This window comes from Hakea prostrata, chromosome 9, assembly GCF_041222555.1.
Source record: "Hakea prostrata isolate BN-2017 chromosome 9, UWA_Hpros_2, whole genome shotgun sequence".
In the NCBI taxonomy this organism is placed as follows: Eukaryota; Viridiplantae; Streptophyta; class Magnoliopsida; order Proteales; family Proteaceae; genus Hakea; species Hakea prostrata.
Window position 1 is genome coordinate 63,954,626 of NC_142608.1, and position 19,969 is coordinate 63,974,594.

A 19,969-nucleotide genomic window follows, 5' to 3' on the forward strand; every position below is an offset into this window, starting at 1 on the left:
ACGAGAAGAAGAATAAGAGACGAAGGTGATGGATGAACCAGGAAGAGCAAAGTGAATCAAACAAAAATAGAAAACCGCTCACTCCATCTGAAGTTCTTCAAAAACCTAGAATGGTGAATCATAAATACTGAAAACGGTCGATCATATCGGGTTTGGATCTTTCTTAAGCTTCTCAAGAATTCGAATCGTTTCAACACAGGGAAATGAAGCGGGAAAAATAACTGTTGGAATGATGTCAAAATTGACAGACACTTATTATTTATACCCAAAAGAATACGAATCGACCGACGCGCTTATAAACCCTTGACGCTTTAATGTCGGTTGAATATATAAATAAATATATATTATATATATATCATATCATACTATTTTTATTATAAATACGAACTCAAAACTCATGGCTATATTTTTACATCTCAAAATAGTCTTCTTCACTAACTACATTGATATAATTAAGAGCAAATTACACTGGCACCCCAAAATGGAGGCCTTAAAACACTGACACCCCACTTTATGTTTAAAAAACACAGACACCCAAATCAATAAACACACTAGTCCATTCTGTTAGTGAAACTGTTAAGCCATTGTTAATTTTTTTTAATTCCACTAATGCCCTTACTAAAATCTGGAAAAAAAAAACTCAACTCGTGATGATAGCACTCAGAAACCGCGAATGCTGGGTCAAGCTATTAGGTGCTCAGACCCATCAGACCCATCAGGCACGTCAGGCTCGTCAAGATCAGGATAACACTCGTGCACTTGCTTCCTGCTATGAGCACTTGCTTCCTGCTATGACCTGCTATATGACCCCTTCTTTCTTTCTTCATTTTCTCAATTTTCTCAATTTTCACTCAAGCAGGGAAGAAGGCTGGATTAACCGTAGGATTGTAATAATGGATTTCATCACAATTACAAACATGAGATTCATAAAACATTCTCTTCTTTCCGTGGTTCCAACTTTGATCTTCACCTCCAGCCCACGGGAGCCCCAAAATTCAGAGAAATGGAGTTAGATGACTACTGATGAGACCTTTGAAGGCTTAACAAGAAGAAGAAAGAAAGAAGAAATAATGGTTGAATGGAGGGAGAAATTAGAAGTGAAATGGCCTATCTCTTTCTGTCCCCCTCTTCTTTGCAGCAAACCGTAAAGTCAGAAAAAGTAAAGAAACAAGAAGAAGAAAGAAAGAAGAAAGAAAGAAGAAGAAAGAATGGTTGAACGGAGGGAGAAATGAGAAGTGAAACCGTTGAAATCCCAATCGTGCAAAGGGTTGGTTTTTTTTTTTTTTAAGTAAATGAAAATAGATTTCTTGGAGAATAAGTCAAGGGTATAATAGTCTTTGTATAATATGACTAACCAAGTAATAACAATTCTAACAGAATAGGACCTATGTGTTTTTTAAACATAAAGTGGGGTGTCAGTGCTTTAAGGCCTCCATTTTGGGGTGCGAGTGTAATTTGCTCTATAATTAATTACGTCAAACTCATGGTTACATTTTTACTTCCCAAAATAGCCTTCTTCCCTAACTACATTGATATAATTAATTACGTCTAAAATTGTAAATTCATATTTTATACTTTCAATAATATTATATTAATTATAGTTTTACCTTAATCATTAACAACAACAAGCCTAAGGAATAGGAAGAGTTTGTCCTAAAAACTATGAAATATTAATTGAAGAAGAAGAAATTAATCAAAATCAAGCATCTAAACGTTAGAATACCGCTCATTTAAAAAAATAATAATAATTAACAACAACTAGTGTAAGGAATAGGAAGAGTTTCTCCTGAAAACTAGGAAATATTAATTAAAGAAGAAGAAACTAATCAAAATCAACCAAGCATCGTTTGAATACCGCTTAATAAATGTAATAATGATAAAACATTAACAATTTATTCTTTATTAATATATTGAAAAATTACAACCAACCCAAGAGTTGCCAGCTGAGCTGATGTGGAGGTGGCAGTCAAAGATGCGATGTAGCTCTTTGTTAATTCCATCCCTGGGGTCCTTTTTTGATCATGTGTTGTAGGAGCTCTCTTTGTCTCGCTGATAGAGTTGGCAGGTTCACTTTTTCCTCGAGCGGAATGACATCCTGAAGATTAATCATGCTAAGCCACTCCTCAATATGCTTGATTTTAAAATCCTTACTTGGCAACTCATTCCACTTTTGGGCCGAGAATTCTCCCTGAAGATTTTTCACCAAGTCTGCAGCTGTTCCCGCAATTGTCGAATATTTTCCTGGAGAAATGATTCCAAAAGAATTATACCCATCCCCAAAAATATTTTCTGACTTTTCATTCTCAGATATGACATTGTTGCATTTGTCTTTTTCATCCTCAGATATACTTATCTCCATTTTTGGTTTTTTAAGTGCATAGGATCCACAATCATGAATTACTGTGGAGGATTGATGGAGGAGAAGAGATTGAAGGGATCGGTAACAGAGGAAGAAAGAGAAATCAATATGAGGAGAGAAAGAGGGTTGCGGATCAAACAAAGGAGACACAGTTCAGATCGGAAGCCAATAACTTCAAAAAAAACATGATTTTCTTGAGGATCTTCAGCATCTTTTTCTCCACTTAGTCTTGTTGGTCGCGAAGAACCCTTCAACTTCTGATTCGCCTTCTCCCATTTGAAACCTAGCAGATCAAAAGTAGGAATCTTTTTGTTTAAGAGTCAACTTTATTTTTGTGTAATATATATATAATGAAATAGATGGAATTGATGATGATTAATGAAGAAGTGCCCCTTGCGTGTAATATCTATATTAGAAAGTTAAAATATTAAATAAAATAGGGATAATTACTGTTGCCCCCTTGTACCCTTGTACCCTTGTACTCTGATTTTATTACTACTTTATCCCCTCTACTTTTTAAAATTGCTAATCCAACCTTTAACTTTGTCTAAAATTACTAATGCCCCCTTCTGTTAAGCTCAGTTAGTTTACTGATGATGTGGCATCTATATATTTTTACAAAAACCCAAAAATAACCCTACAATTATTTCTTTACTTATTTATTCTTTTGCAAGTTATAATACTATCATTAATTAACTATGGAGAAAAATTAACTTTAAATCAAATTTTCTTTTCTAAAAAGAAACTACCGAATAAAGAAAAGACTTGATTTTTCTTCTCTAAAAAGAAATCGTCGAATAAAGAAAATATGTGATTAAATAAAACTTAAAATAGAAACTAAAATATTAGGAAATACCAAATGTAATTCAAAGTTGAAAATTGAAAATCTCCTAATATATGCTAACCATTGTACAAAGTGTGTGGTCCCACCAATGCCAAAATTTATTGTAAAATATAAAATTTTAAAAATATAATTGACATTCAATATAGTTTCTAAAAATGAGGGTAATGTTATATTTTTTAACTTCTTAATTTTAATGAAGGGCAAAATAAACATTAGATATTTGATGTAAACAACCACTTAACACCGTTAGAAGTGAGGGGGGCAACAGCAATTTCATAAAGAAAGAGGTTTGATTAGTAATAAAACCAAAGTACAAGGGGGCAATAGTAATTATCCCAATAAAATAAAACGTGAACAACGTAGATGAGAATTTGAGTCATCTGATATAATATTTTAGTCATAATAATCAATAAATTCTCTGCTGCACATGATATGGGTAGAGTATTTTATGGTTTATTGATACTTTGGAAATGCGATCGAAGGCGTGAAGCACCAATTTAGATATTGTAATGGTGGTGGTGGTCCTGCAATAACTCTTAAATGATTTGGTCTTCACTCGTTTCTCAAGCGTAGATCTCAGGATATATATGATGAAGACATTAAAGGGCATCTAATCCTATGCACGAAGATTAACTTGTCATTGATCAAACCCATTAAATTGTAGAAGAAAAACTAAACTAACTGCCAAAATTGCAGTTAAGTTGCGTTAATGAACGAAGCTTAGTCTTTGAGGGAGTCAAAAACATTGGGATTAAACCTCGTGAACGCAGAGAAGCTCTTACACAGTCTTCGGCGGCACCAACAAGAAAAGGTGGAGATCCATCATCATAAAATCATTAAGAAAAATTAGAATCATCAAAGAAATAAGACCTAGCAACTATATATATATATATATATCGTTTTTACTTGACCAACAAAAAAAACTATCGTTTTTAAAATGTTAAAGAGCCAATAAAAAAGACTTATTATAAGTAACTGAGCTCTAGCCTTTGTTTACCATATATTTAGTTTTCTTAGGCACCTTCACTTATTTCTTTGGCTCACCGTTTCACAAATTTTCCCCTTTCTTTTTTGGTAAAAGGATTTAAGTTTGATTTTGATGGTATGGATTTGTTAAGTTTGAATATGTAATTGTATTTTGCTGCTAGTCCCAAATGGTCTATGATTCTCTATTTTCATTGTACATATAATTATTAAATTTTTTATATTATGAACTAACAATTAAAAAGTTGACGGTACACACATTTTGGACAAGAAAAAACAAAATGTACATGAAACCTGATAAATTTAGAAAAATTTAAATTCAATTAGATTTATTAAACATATCCAATCTAAAAACAAAATCCTATTTTACAAAGAAGAAAAAAATATTTGAATCCCTATATTTTTGGATTTTCGTAACAAATATGATTTTTTTAAAATTTTTTTTAAAGATGAAACAATCTGAACCTGACAATATAGACTGAAAAATTTCCACATTACATAGTTCGTTTTAGGGATTGGCGACTTATCCATTCAATGACTTTGGCACTGGACGTTCCCAAAATGGCGGGTCGGTGAATTCAATACAATAATAAACGTCTGTTGGCATTCCAGCCTTCATTCTCCTTTTAGAGCCTATCCGAAAGAGAATCCAGTACCTCTTCGTTGTGAATATCTAAATAGGACGAATCGGCCCCCGTGGATATCTTTGCTTCGGAACAAAACAATTAGAATTAGGCTCGATCAACTGGAATGTGTATTCTCCATAATAAACCTTTCTTTGTGGAGAAAGGGGATAGCAATTTCTTCCTATGGAAGATTCAGGAACAAGAGGATTCAATCGGAAATATCGACAAATTCTTGCGTAGTTCAATCAAATAAAATTGTTAAATGATCCCCTACTACATCTCGATCGAATTTTCATATTTATTATCAAAATAGTGGAAACAAGCATGATTCAATGGCTCAGATCCACTTACTTTTTCTTTTGTTTAATTTGTTGATTTCTAATTTTTACAGTAGAATTGATTTGATTGGAATAATAGATAAAGTAGAAATATTTGGTAATTATACCTTAGAACGCGCCTTTCTCTATGTAAGAACGGCGCGTTCACATCTTCTTAACCCAAAATGGCTGAGGAAAGGTTCCTTTTTTAGGGTACTCCCGGGAACATATCCAGTGGATACGGGGTGGGGCCTATAGCTAAGAGGATTAGAGCACATGGCTACGAACCACGGTGTCGGGGGTTCAAATTCCTCCTCGCCCACAACCGGCTCAAAAGGGACAGTTTACTAATTGTGAAACGTTTCATTAATCGAATGTATCAACAAAATCATTTGATTATTTCGGCTAATAGTAATAGTTCTAAACAAAATCAATTTCTTTGGCACAACAAAAATTTAGATCTGAAAATGATATCGAGGGGGTTTGCAGTCATTGTGGAAATTCCATTATTGCTGCGATTAGTATCTTCCCTAGAGGATTCACGAGCTCTACTTGTACGCACTGTACAACCTACTATCTAGATTGAAACTTATAATCGAGATGAAATCTCAACTACAAATTTTTGTGCTAAATGACAACTTTCGATTTAGACCACAGGCTGCACAGCAATTTCGAGGAACCGCTCTCAGAATTGAATTTAAACTTACCCTAAAATCGGCATAAATCAATTCGAATTCGTTGGACCCGGTCGAAGTGAAGAATCCGATCAACATCGATTTAAATATTGATTTTTATTATTTGTTATTACTATTTATTTTAATCCAACGTGTAAATTAAATAGCCAGTCTTCATGTTCACCGTTCAAGCTTTCTTTAACGCAAAATCACTATTAACAAAGCTCTCCCAATCACGAGGCGCCAAACAGCATCCTAATTAACAAAACTTATTAATTTCTTCATATTAACAAACCTAATTATAGTTTCGTGATTGCATGAGTTTCATGGTTTCTCTCATTCATTGGTCAAAGATACTGACCGGATTATTTATTATCTTCCTCATATCAATTAAAAAAATTTGGAAAATTTTAATTTCATTTTACGTATATGTTTAATTCAAATTATTAAACTAATAATCTCTCATCTCCCAAAAAATAATAATATGATATGAAACTAAAGCTCTAAGTACGGACCTAACCATTTTACATTTACAGGACGGCCGGAATAGGCAAAATAAGATAAAAAATCAATACTTCTATTCAAACCCTAGAACCCTGGATGGGTTTTTTTTTTTTTAAAACAGAAGGGTCTAGGGCTTTGGCAAAAAGGATTAGAAACCTTCAACAAATGCAATCAGAACTCTAAAATAGAAAAAACACAACCCACCCATTGAGTTCCTCATGCCCAGTGATCAGTGATTGAGTTTTCGAGGGTTTTTCCACCGCTCGGGTGAGGGAAAAACAACAACGATACGATAAAATCGCACGGTTTTAGACAAGCAGAGACGAAGAGATCAAGGAGATTCGATAGCTGGGTTTATTCTCTACCTTGACGACCTTTTCTGGTTTGTCCTCTTTTATAGCTGTTATCCCAGAGATGTGCTTCATATCTTCGTTTTACATCTAATTTAAATATAATATGGGATTTCACCCTTGCCCCAAAGGGATTCAGACTCTAATAATCATATTTTTAATATGGATGTGAGTGGAATGATCAACTAATAAATATTGCTTTTGAATTTTACATTCATGGTCAATATTAGCATCTTTGAGATAAGTATGGTATTTTTTTGCATTCTCTCCAAATAAGAATATTAGTACATTTGAACTCTCTCAATTATTTAAGTAATTTTTTTTCACAACAAATGAGAGATAGATAGGTTTTTAACCTTAGATCCTCAACCACAAAGCAAGTTTTAGAGAAGTGAAGTATTTCATCCAATTCAATCTAACATGAACATCTTGATAACTTTGCTTGGTTAGTTTATAGATAATATCAAGATACGTCTCCTTAAGTAACTTGGATTGTTATGAGGAGTGAATACATACATTCATACAACTTCATGTATTTAACTTAGGATCCTAGCCCTTATCATTTTTTTTAATAAAAAAACAAAGTTAGTTTTTTCCTGACTCAATTGGCTATAAAAAACTATCATATAAGGACAGAGCTGTGATTTAAGAATCAAATTTAATTTCATTTGGGAATTATAATACACAAACAATAAAAGACTTCCTCAATCAAGCAAACTAATTTGAGATTGGCTAGACGCATGATTGTTAATTAATTAATGTATAATTGAAGATAAAATTTATGCAACCAATTGCAAATAAACTATATAATTTGGTATTATTTTCTATCGACTTATTGAAAATCTAGGTCCATGTCGTAGGAGCCTAACCTTCAGAGTCAATAAAGACACGGGTTTCATTAAATTAAGATAAATTAAAAAAAAAAAAAACCAACACAAGTTTTGCAAAACTTCAATCCCAAGAGGGTTGAAGTGCACAACTCGTAATTAATTTATGATTTACCTTTTGTTTTCTTAATAGTTAAATCAGGAATGATTGATCAATGAAGAATTGCACTTAACTCTTAGTTAAAAAAAAAAATCATACACTTGAATTAGGTAGAAAATATGCAACAATAATGACCTGTGTTTCATTGAATGCTTATAAAACATTACTAATGACAAATTAATTGATCTTTATATGAAAAATATGTTAGATGGCAAGGATCAATATATTCTCTTAGTAAAATTGATGTGTATTTACCAAAAAAAAAAAATTTGATGTGTATTAGAAGCTTAAACAAATAATAACAATAATTACTACCTATCAAAACAATTAAAGAAAATTAAAAACTATAAAATTATTATTATTATTATTATTATTATTATTATTATTATTATTATTATTATTATTATTATTATTAAATAAAAAAAGGGTAGAGACAAAGGAATAGGTTTGATAGTTAATTTGACTAATCCCGTATCGATTCAACTAACTCTCCAACTTATACAATTCTGTATAAGTAATTTATCTTTATTTTCTTAATAAAAATAAAAAGGCAAATTATCAATACCAAATTGATGTACAATATGTTGCTTACTCAACAATTCATTAATTTCCTCATTTTAAAGTCACTGGGTAGTTTGCATGTACTTACATGTGCTAAAGTGCCTCTAACTAGTTGTGTCATGTGTGACAACCTAGTACTATGCTAAAGGCACATTAAAATATAAGATAATAGAGAGCAACCATCTAAACATTTAAAAAAAAAAAAACAATACACAAAAAGATGGATTGCTTTGTCATTAGTCAGAGAGAAAGGACGGGGAGAGGGTATTATTAATTAAAATGCGTGAAAATTAAACATTACAAAGACCTAAGGATGTCACATATGTGTGATTTTGAGTTGAAGAGCTCAACTGTTTATACATTAGAGGAGATAAGAAGTACGTGAGGTATTTATGCAAAGAGAACAAGTTGTGTGAGCTCATAGTGGGGAGACTATAGTGCTCTATACCTTGAAATGTCCTCTCTGTACATCTCCTATATTGTTTTCTCAAAATCATGCAATGTAGAATGAGGAGGATTTATCGTGAAAATACACCTTGAGGACTACGGTTGAATGAAGATAAAATAGAAGCATTCAAAAGATTTTCAATCAAGGAAAGACAGATATATAAATATTATCTTTTAAGACCCGCCTTTCCACCGAGGAAGAGGTGGTAGTTTCCTCGTACTTTTTACAATGTTGGCACCAAGAGAAGAAAAATAAGATGGGAGAGTGACCGCAGGTCTGCAACCGATGTTTCAGTAACACCCTGCCCTTTCAGCTTTCTCGGAAGGCTGGATGATGCTTACCCAAGGGTGACTCCAACGGTGAACATATACATCCAATGAGTAACGAGAATATCAGATGCATGAGAACAGAGGCTATTTTTTATTTTTACTTATTTTCATTTAATAATAATTCTTATAATAATAACAATGTTTCAAGTTTCAAACTTTCAACATCCATGAGAGAGTTTAAACCACTTACTAAGAGTTGCTGTTTTTTTACCGAGCCCCCTTGGTGTAGAAGGTTGATTTTATACACAGATTTATGTTGGATGTCACTTTTCTTTTTAGTGAAAATCTTAAATGATAGTGAGAGAAACACACTTCCAAATTTCAATATTGACTTCTACTTGTTGCTTTAGGTAAGGAATGACAATGACAATATGAATCGGTCTGTAACCAGTTTTCTGAGTTGAATTTCTATATATGCCTGAGATGGACAAATTGAAAAGTAAAGTAGCAGAAATGATACCCATGCTACATAAGATTGCCAAAAAAAGTAGTGGCATCTGCTTGATTTTCCTCACACACAGACAATATAGAGAACGCCACAATGGCAAAGAACATTCACCGAACCAACAGATCACTGCAATTCACAGTAACAAAACATAAACCTACTTCAGCTTGGGCCTGGAGCTCTCCCAATGCCTTGACAAGTTTCTCACGGCACAGTGTGGTCTCTTCCTCCTGTGTGATCATTTTCCTCAACCTAAACCCGATGCACAAATACAAACAAATAAGAAAATCGGTTAGACTCGACAAGTAGAAAAAATGGGTACCAGGTTTAGATCAGATGAAGTCATAATTGGACCAAGAAACTATAACATTAATTACTATTCCTTTTCAAATTCTTAATTCACTACTTAGGTGACAAAAAAGTAGCACCTTAGATAAAATGGATGATACCCCTTTAAGACTGTTGAATAGAAAAGAACTACATACATAATAAAAGATCATGACCATAAAGATGACCTGTCGAAATGTGAGCTCAGATTGATAAATATTCCACTACTAATTAGATTCTTTACATTCATTCGGTCAATGTAATTGAATGCAGCGCAAAATTTATGAGTCAACTAAACTATGATTCCATGATGGGAATGATCATGAGGGAATTATATGGGCTTTCTGGAGCATTACTCCCACCAACGCATCTTCACAAATGAAATGAAAAGATGACAGAACAGCAATTAACCAGAATAAAGTACCAATCTGCTTTTAAGCTTGTAACAAGCAAATACTTTTTAAAACATCTGACAGCGCAGAACATGTGATCATAGGTTTGTTTCTAAGCCTCTCTCATCATCAAATCACAATAAGGTTAACATCTGTATGCAAATGTCCTTTTTTCTAGTGCAGCAAGAACCAAAGAATAGGATAATTCCCAATAGTACATAAGATACGGCTAAGTTACATTAACTTTACGCATGAGTATAATCTGGCAAAATAACTGGCATTCCTTAAAGGGAAACAGAGGAAATTAATTTTTTGTCATGGATAGATTGAAAAGATAGCAAATATAGGAACTTTGGTCCTTTTCCCCAGTCCGAGAATTCCAGTTATTTGTAATATCAAATCATAACTCATAGCAAATGTCTTTGTTGATATTAATAATGTTAATTAGAAAAGCATATGATCAGAACATAAATGGTTGCAGAAGGCATTCATGACATACCTTTGGACAACTGCTGTGTTTCCATGACCTGTACAAACAATAAGCATAGCATTTGTTGGTAACGAGTCAGAGAGGCTTCGGGTTCGAGCATCCAGACGACTTAGTATGATCTACTATTGATTGTCTGACTCAACACGGTTGTCACATACCAAATAATTGTCTATTTTTTGCACATCAACTTCTTCATCAATGCAACATCTTTTCAAACTTTGTCCTATCATGACCTACATTTGAGATCAGCTGTGCCAAAGTGGAATACCAATCAACCTATCCACTTTCAGTTAGGACAAGTGTTAATCAATCTCTATTCCATCACACAACAAAATGTTCAAGTTTATCAAATTATCATTTCTCTTTGGGCACTTGGAGCCTCCATACTTCCAGAATTGCTCACTACAGGATGCTACTCAATACATACGCATATCATTGCTCGAGAGTTTCCTCCTCCACCCTTTACATCAACACCTTCAAAAACACAACGTCTGATCCGCAAGGAACCACCTCAACAAGGACGGGTGAAGATCAATGTTGATGGCTCTTCTTATGTTGATCGCTACCTCTCTAGCATAGGTGGTTTAGCTTAAAATTAGGACCATCATGTTCTTTTTCCTTTTGGGCAAGGTCAACGCGCACAGGTTCTTCTGGTAGCTGAAGCATTGCAATTCGCACGGCTCTTCAATGCACACAACAACTTTATCTCTCACATCATTGTAGAAACAAACAATCAAGCTCTGGCGACATTTTAACTTCACGAACTCATCCTCCTTGAATGGTCACTCCTCTTGTACAAGACATTTTTCGTCTTGCTGGCACCTTCTCTGACTGTTAGTTTCGCCATATACTTTGTGAAGCTAATTTTGTTGTTGATGTCCTTGCTAAAATAACCGCTAAATCACATGATATGTTCTATTATGTTAATTCTCCTCCAACCCCCCCCCCCCTCATTTTCCTTTCTTGGGCCTTGCTTTTTGATAATCTCAGATGTAAAATACCTAGAGAATTAAATATTACTAAATTAATTAATATTGTTTCTGACAGAAAAAATACAACTTCAAAGACAAGCAACTGTCCTCAAAAAAGGGAATAAAAATACAGTTTTAAGACAAAACGTACTAATGTTCAAACTCCTAAAATCTATCCAAAATAGAAAAGTTATGAAAATAGAAACTATCATCCAAACCAACTTGCGCAGCAAGGCAGCCGACTTGGATTTTATGCACAATTCAATAATTCAACAGCATCCATTAACATTGCCATGTCAATCATGTATTGAAGCTATTATGAAACCAAGTCCATTATGTTTCATACTTTATCACTTTAGTCCAGTTCTTCACTTCTTTGTCCATCTCAACAGCCTCATCATCATTATATGTACTATAGTCAATCATGACTATTCTTTAAAATTCTTCTTTTTAAGTTTTAAATGAATAAACCAATCAGCTTAATACACAAAAGTTCAAACACATCTATGCAGACTTCCATCTCATTTTAATTTTGTTACCCAATAAATGATAAACCTCATCTTATAATTGTGAAACATCATTTTCCAATTATTCTATAAAATTGTTCTTTTAAGTTTTAAATGAATAAAAACCAATCGGATTATTACACAAAACTCTGAACACATGTCATTTTTAATTCTGTTACCCTTTTTTTATTGGGTAGGATTAATTATGTTACCCAGTAAGTAATAAATCTTATCTTATAATCATGAGTTCGTGACACATCATTTTCTGAAGTAACCAAAGTTTACCGAATAAATTTTAATGAACTACTAAAATATTAATGCATCTTGCATATCTATGTGAGATCATGTATGGCTTTACTCTCAAGTAGAAAAACTGTTGTCGAGCTCAAAACTATAATATCTAATTGCATATCTAATTGCAACCAGATTTTGCTTTGTTTTGTTTTGTATTTAAAAAATATAAATAGGTTAGGGCTTTGGTGGAGTTGTCTTGGAGAAAATGATCTATTTGTCCTTGGTTATCAAACGCTGCCTGCAATGAATTTGTAGTGCTAATGACGATGACCAGTGGCGGTGGGTAAAGGAAGCCTTGAATGCATTAGTGCATTAGCAATACAGCCAAGCCAGGAGCATAGTCAAGTTTCACTTTTTACGAACGAATATGAATGGTTCATCTACAAATTGGAATCCGCAACCACCACAAATTCCTGTCAGAGACAACACCACCCAAGCGGATACTGTCCAAAATCTCCTGTCACCATAACATGTTGGCCTCACACAGACCCAAAAATTCATTTTTCAAAGCAGAAAAAATTAAGTGTATTTGGAACTTGATTTTAGAACTCATTTTCCTGCAGAGGTACAAATTAGCCAAAAAAAAACTGAACATATCAAGAGCAGTTTATTGTTCAAAACCAACTTTCATACTAGATTGGAAAGAAAGGAAGTGAAGAAGATGGCATGACATCTAGCGTCTTAATGACATTCAAGATCTTAACTTTGCAACTTATTAAAAGCCGAGTGTAATAAGAAAACACAAAACAATATACATCAAAAGTCATATAATCCATCATATCTATATCATCTCCCACCCATCTGGTTTTTTTCCTCTCCATTCCCCAACCATCCTGAATTAAAACATTTGATCAACACACCATATGCTTAAGTAAACATAAAACAGTATACCAAAAAAAGAAAAAAAAAGAAAGTAAACAGAAAACATTAAAATAAAAAAATAAAAAAAACACATACAGTGCTACTTGAGATAGAGCAGAGCAGACACTTCTCTTTTTCAAGTTTTGTATACTATTCATTGTAGATCATGAATTAAGAGGCCAACAAATACCTGTGAGAAACTCAATGGCATTCAAAAACTGACATGGGGTGTGGGTGTGGGTGCAGGTGCCCAGGTGGGGGGGGGGGGGGGGGGAGAAAGAGAGAGAGAGGGATCAATTTTGGACATTGGATTGTTCAGATCAAGAATATGAGAACCAGGAAAGGTCATTTTATCGGAGTAAATTGATTCAGATCATTGTTTGGATACACCCATCTAACCTTTTGAACATGAACTTTATGACAACTCTATATGTCAAAAAAAATCTCTTCAATATTACAAGAAGCTAGTGACCACGAGAAGAAGAAAAGAAGACTAGTATTTTTTATCCCTCCCCGCACCCCTCCAAAAAAAAAATAGACAAGTTGTACATATTCACTATCCAAAACTCATTCATGTTACTATGTCCCTGCAAAAAAAAAGGGAAGACAAGTATTTCTATCGCCCCCAAAAAAACATAAAAGACAAGTTGTACATATTCACTGTCCACAACTTATTCATGTTTCTATGTCCCAAAAGAATATCAAGTATCAACGAGGTAAATTAGGTTTTTACGAGCCAAAAACTCGTGCGGTCCTTTGAAATGCAGCTAATGAAAATACCAAGAACTTCCATGTGGCACAATGTACAGAGCCAAAAGTAACTTGACAAGCTTGGATTTACCACAACAAAATGATCCACATGGTTTCACCTTGGCTTACCAGCTGCTTGTGTTGGAAAGTAAATAGAAGATGTGTACTGATAAATATGAACATCTTGGAGGCTTCTCTATTTTATGCTTCCTCTCCATCGTAAAACACCTCATCATGTTGGTGATGAACCTCGTTGCTTAAATCCTGAAACAACAATGCTAATATTGCATGAATGTTTTCATCTTCATAATGCAGTATCTGCTATCCATTGCAAACAAAGACATGGTTCCTATTTTCAATCCAACTACACCCCGTTGCCTTCTTCAAACCTCTATCTTTCATGGCTTTCCTCACTCGAGATACACTCTCCCATCTACCCTTCATTTCGTAGATCCGAGCCAAAACTAAATAAGGTAGAGAGGACTGCAGTTCTAATTCCAGCATCCTCCCTGCAACTCTTTCCATGAGTTTTATGTCTCCATGAATCCCACAAGCACGAAGAAGAAATCCCCACACTGAGGCAATAGGCTCATGAGGCATCATTTCTATAATCTCCATTGATTCCATGAGTTTACCTGCCCGACACATGATCTCAACCACACACATATAATGCTCAACCTGGGGAATAACCCCATATTTTTCCTGCATGAATGAAAAAAATCTTATGCCTTCATTACAAAAACCTCCATTGCAGCAAGCCAATAGAATTCCAGCAAGAGTTATTCGGTCCGGTGTTAGGCCACACATCAATAATTCCTCAAAAAGAGTTATACCTTCAGCTCCACATCCATTTTGAGCAAAACCCATTAACATTGTATTCCAAGACATCAAGTCTCTGATGCCCATATTCAAAAATATTTTCATGCCAGAGTCAACAGATCCCGATTTGTTATACATGTTCATAAGTGACCAAGCAACAATTGTGTCAGATTCCAACCTCATTTTAAGAACCAAAGCATGAATTTGAGTTCCTAGTTCTGCTAGAAAAAGAAATGAAGCAGAGTCTAGAAGGTGCTGAGAGTGAACTCTGTTGGCATGACGTCCTCTTTCAAGGTCTGCACAAACAATTGAAGTGCTTCCTCAACAAGCCCATGTCTTGCATAACCTGAAATCATCGAATTGCAAACAGCTGAATCCCATCTATGCACCTCTTCAAAGAGCTGAATTGAATCATCCAGCATGTTGCATTTAGAAAACAAGTCAATAATGGCACTTACAACTATAGAATTAGAGAGAAACCCCATCTTAATACCCAATGCAAAAACTTGTGTACCCTTCAACAAAAAACCCAAGTTAGAGCAAATGGACACCACCATTGATATCGTATAATGATCAGGCAAAAACCAACCTGAAAGCATCAAACAGAACTGATCAAATGCCAACTCTCCATAGCCACATCTGTCACACCCCAAAATCAAAGAATTCCATGTGATAACATTTAATTCCTCCATCATAAGAAATACACCAATCGCGTATTCAATTAGATTAAGCCTCTCATACACTTTGATCAAAGAATTACCAAGCACTATATTAGTCGAACACAAGCCACTTCGAATAATGTGCCCGTGGATTTCCTTAGCTTGCTGAGGAAATGACACACAAGACATCACAATTGAGAATGTGAAAGGAGTTGGTTCCACTCCGACTCTTTGCATTTTAGAGAAAATTCCTAGTGCACTTTCAAGAAGACCCTGAAGCATAACCCGAAATCATTGAATTCCAGCTGACAACATCTCTGTCGGGCATATTATAGAACACGTTTTCTGCATTATTCAGATTCTGAAATTTAACGAAGACCATCAGCAAAATGTTCCACGTAAAAGAATTCTTGTTGGGTATGTCCTCAAATACTTGAATGGCATCACTAAGATTGCCTAACTTGGAATATAGATCCAGTAAGCGGTTACCTATGAAAGTGTGTCCACTGAAGCCAATTCTAATCAACTGGGCATGAATGGCTTTGCCGAGAACCAGGGATCTCAGTGACAGATACTGGTCTATGAAGTTGGAATAGAAGTATGTAAGGTTTTTTGAGTTGTGGGAGCCTTTCTGAGAAATGTTTAAACATACATTCTTTGAAAAAATCAAGGATGAAAGGATTTTGTTTTTCAAGGTTCTGAAATGACCAATCATCTACCGACTAGCCATTTCTACAATACCCTATGCAAAGGAAGCTCCCTATTTCTACAACACCCTATGCAAGGGAACTGGGGGTGAGTTGCAGGAGGAGATGTGTACAAGTAATGGAGCAATACTTAAACTCCTCGTAATATGAAATTAAAACCAAGGGCATGCTGTCCCAACTTAAGATATACCTTAATAAAGATCTTTCAATCACTTTGTGGCCTCTTGAACTTCTTGACACGCTTTTTAACTATCTTTTTCGTGAGTAGAGGAACACCCATGGCTTCTACAAAACAAAAACAAAAACAAAGACAAAAGTCAAATCAAATGAAATCAAAAATCCTGTACTACAAACGGTGGGGGGAAAAAATTCAATCCATAGGAAAAAGTAACATCGTGGCCCAGTATACAACCAATTACCACACTCCATTTAAAACCCCTAATTTGATGGTTTGAAGTATGTTCCCCACCCAAAAACAATTTCTCACCAAACTGCACAAAGGCATTGAAGGAAATCCTCACCCGAAAAAAAATGATAACACTAATTAGGGAATAGGAACAGCATGAAGGGGGATTATTTCACATGGCCTGTCATAAACTATTGTCCTCTATTACGGAAAAAAATTGCTATCCAACAGTCCAAATTATCTCCCATCAGTTACCCCAAATTGCACATGTGAGAAGGAAAAGTAGACCCATCAAAATCAAAGATCATAATTACATTTTCCCCAAGCTTTCCGTAGCTGAGAGTGCCTTCCCAACAGTTCCTATAACCATCACTAAACATGGAGAGTCATTTTCCATGGGGATGAAGGGAAATTTCAACAAACTATATATGATCTCTCCATGAAAACATCAAAATCTTCCATTAAAAAAGGGTAAGCTTTGAATGATAAATCTAGAGATGTATATAGAGATGACACCTTTTGATGGCGCCTTATTTTAATTTGAAAGATTGCTTAAGGGAGGGTTATATATCATTATTTAAAGTCACCACTGTAATGCAACTTCCTAGAGTATCCATGTGAAATGACAGAATCTTTTTCACCTGAACAAAAATATTATACCAGATACCAGAAGAACAAAAAAGCAAACATAATTTTGATAAGTCCTAAAGAAAATATACAATGTTACTTTGTATTCATAAACATATTCAATACGAACATAACAGAGAGTTCAGAAACTAAAGTATTTACCAAAATTCTTATTCACAGACATCATAAACATGGATTGTCCATGAGAGAAACCACCCAATCAACTACTCTCTGTTCTTTACAATTTCCAGATGAATCATCACTCAACCAAAAGATAAAGACAATAACATTGAAACTCCTGACGACGGAAAATGCATATATATTTGCATCATCGAAACTACGAAAATCACAAATTAAGAAAAATTTGGAGAAGACATTCTATGGCATTCAGCCTCTATATCATAAGAACTAAACAAATTACAAACTGTCATACAACAATGATCAAATAAAATCCAGAGCGCAATAAACAGATCAAAATTGTCGATGAACAAATTCACTTATGAACAACAATAACAATTCAAAACACATACATCCGAAGTTTTTCAGAAGACGAAGACAATATGTCAAGGACTTACATGATTAGGGTTTCCGCCAAGACTTCCACAGCTTCTTCCCAACTATTCTATGAATTCTTAAGCTTTTAAAACCCTAACTCATGACCATTACGAAAAATTGAGACGGTTTTCCATTTTTACATTCGCAATCTTACAGCTAATTACAGCGTTTATCCCTATGGTTAGTATGGTATCGACCTAAGGGTGTCAATACGGTATGGTATCGGTAATTCAGTACAGTACCGTACCGCATTTCAAACCAAAACCGTACCATACCAAATTTATACGGTACGGTATGAGAATGGTTCAGTACAGTTTCAGTATGAAATTGGTACGGAACGGTACGGTATGAATTTGGTATAAAATGATATCGCTTTGCTAATGAATCCTAATTTAGAAGGGCACTCCAATTTACTAATGAACATTTGACTGGTCTTTCAACTTTTCTTAATCTGCCATGAGATGATTTTTCCTCAAAAGCATCTCCCAGATATGGGATTTGCATCAACCATGTCAATTGCTGCAAGGGAAACACCGAAGACCTTCAAATAAGTTCTAAATCGAGGAAGATTGGCCATTTGACAGAACTCATCAGTACTAGAAAATTGATAAACCTGCACCATGAATGAAATAGTATTATAACTATGACTTCTGGCAGACTATCTAGATAGGAACCCATAAAGTATTCCTCCCCCCTTTACTGCCGAAGAAACTTTCAGATATTAAAAAGGGCTAAGTAGGAAGAGTTCTGGTCTGTTGGTCTCAGATATTTGGGATCAGACATTACAATCAACTTTCATTAGTCTACTGTGTTCTTTTGGTTCACTCTTAGGTTTGTTTCCCATACTCACCCCACTACCCATTGAAGTGCAACCCACAACCGTTTTATAATAAATTTCCAAGAAATGCTCCAGTTATTTATTCTGAACAGTCAAAAGTTGTCAATAGTCCATGATAGGATTTAATCGCCCACAGTTTAGTTTAACCTCAAAAGTCTACCAGATACCCAGATAAATAACTCAAAAATATGCTCCTAACATTGTGCATGAATCAGAGGAATCCTAAAATTTCTCCTATTTTATGTCTGCTCAAAATCACTTCTGCAGTATTTACACAACAGATTAGACAGACATGCATATCTCAAGATATGAATGAATTTTTACCACAGCAAAGAAGTGTCTTTTTTTTTATTTGGGGGGGGGGGGTGGAAAGGGGGAGTAAGAAAGCACAGACGCTCACTCGTTGATCTACACAATCCTTACAAATTAGAACTAGATTTCCAGTAAACAGGGAAAGAAAAACTCTGATTTAGCAAAGCAATGCACCCATAGGTGAGTTTCATTAAAACAATTCTTAAGAGACTAAGAGTCAGAACTCTCGAACAGGGTTTTTTGAAGCATTCTGAGTCGGTTGGATGGATTATGGATAGGTAGAAAGTTCACTCAATTAGACAAAAGATTAAAACAATTCTTAAGAGACTAAGAGTCAGAACTCTCGAGTGGGACTAGGGGAACCACAATAGGTTTTTTTGGTATGTTCATCAGAGAAATAATGAACAGACAAATAAATCAAAAGGTGATTGAGATGAGATGTAACACAATTCACACAAAAAAATAAGGTAACAAGGAAAGAGAACTCCAGAACTTGCGATTCAGATCTCTACCGATTCTTCCATAGGAAAATCCTCGCAGTCGGAGAGAGCCAGAGACGAACGAACAGAGAACTCGAACTGAGAAGCTTGAACTCGAAGTCTCGAAATGAAGACCGAACTGCTGAAGCTTGAAGCTGGAAGAAGGGTAAAGCTCAAGAGTCGCAGAGACGTGAGAGGAACGAAGTCACGGACATTGGGAGTCAGGGACTTAGGATTATTAACCTTAGAGCTTTAGGGTTTAAAGTTTGGTTTAAAGTTTAAATTAAAGTTACAAAACTAACCGTACATACGTTATGAAAACGGTACGAAAAAACGGTATTTGATAATTTGGTACCATATAAGGTATGTACCGCCAGTATATTGTCTGAAACCGAAACCGTATCTTACCGAATTCCAGAAAACGGTTTCGGTACATATCGTACTGTACGGTATGCTACTTAAACAGTTTCAGTACCATATTGACACCCTTAAATTGGACCATTGAATCTAAAAAGCATTAGCCCAAGGAAATAAACCCATACACAAAA

General features: G+C 34.7%; 2 pseudogenes across 1 annotated transcript; both read right to left on the reverse strand.

The window, feature by feature from the left end:
- Positions 1–13,565: 13,565 nt before the first annotated feature.
- Positions 13,566–19,656, reverse strand: LOC149006081 (pentatricopeptide repeat-containing protein At1g43980, mitochondrial-like; annotated as a pseudogene). The gene is made up of 3 exons (XR_016175621.1): positions 19,455–19,656; positions 15,297–16,489; positions 13,566–15,184 (listed from the first exon to the last, which is right to left on the reverse strand). The product of XR_016175621.1 is annotated as a pentatricopeptide repeat-containing protein At1g43980, mitochondrial-like (transcript).
- On the reverse strand, positions 14,341–15,021 carry LOC149006082 (pentatricopeptide repeat-containing protein At1g43980, mitochondrial pseudogene; annotated as a pseudogene).
- Positions 19,657–19,969: the final 313 nt, after the last annotated feature.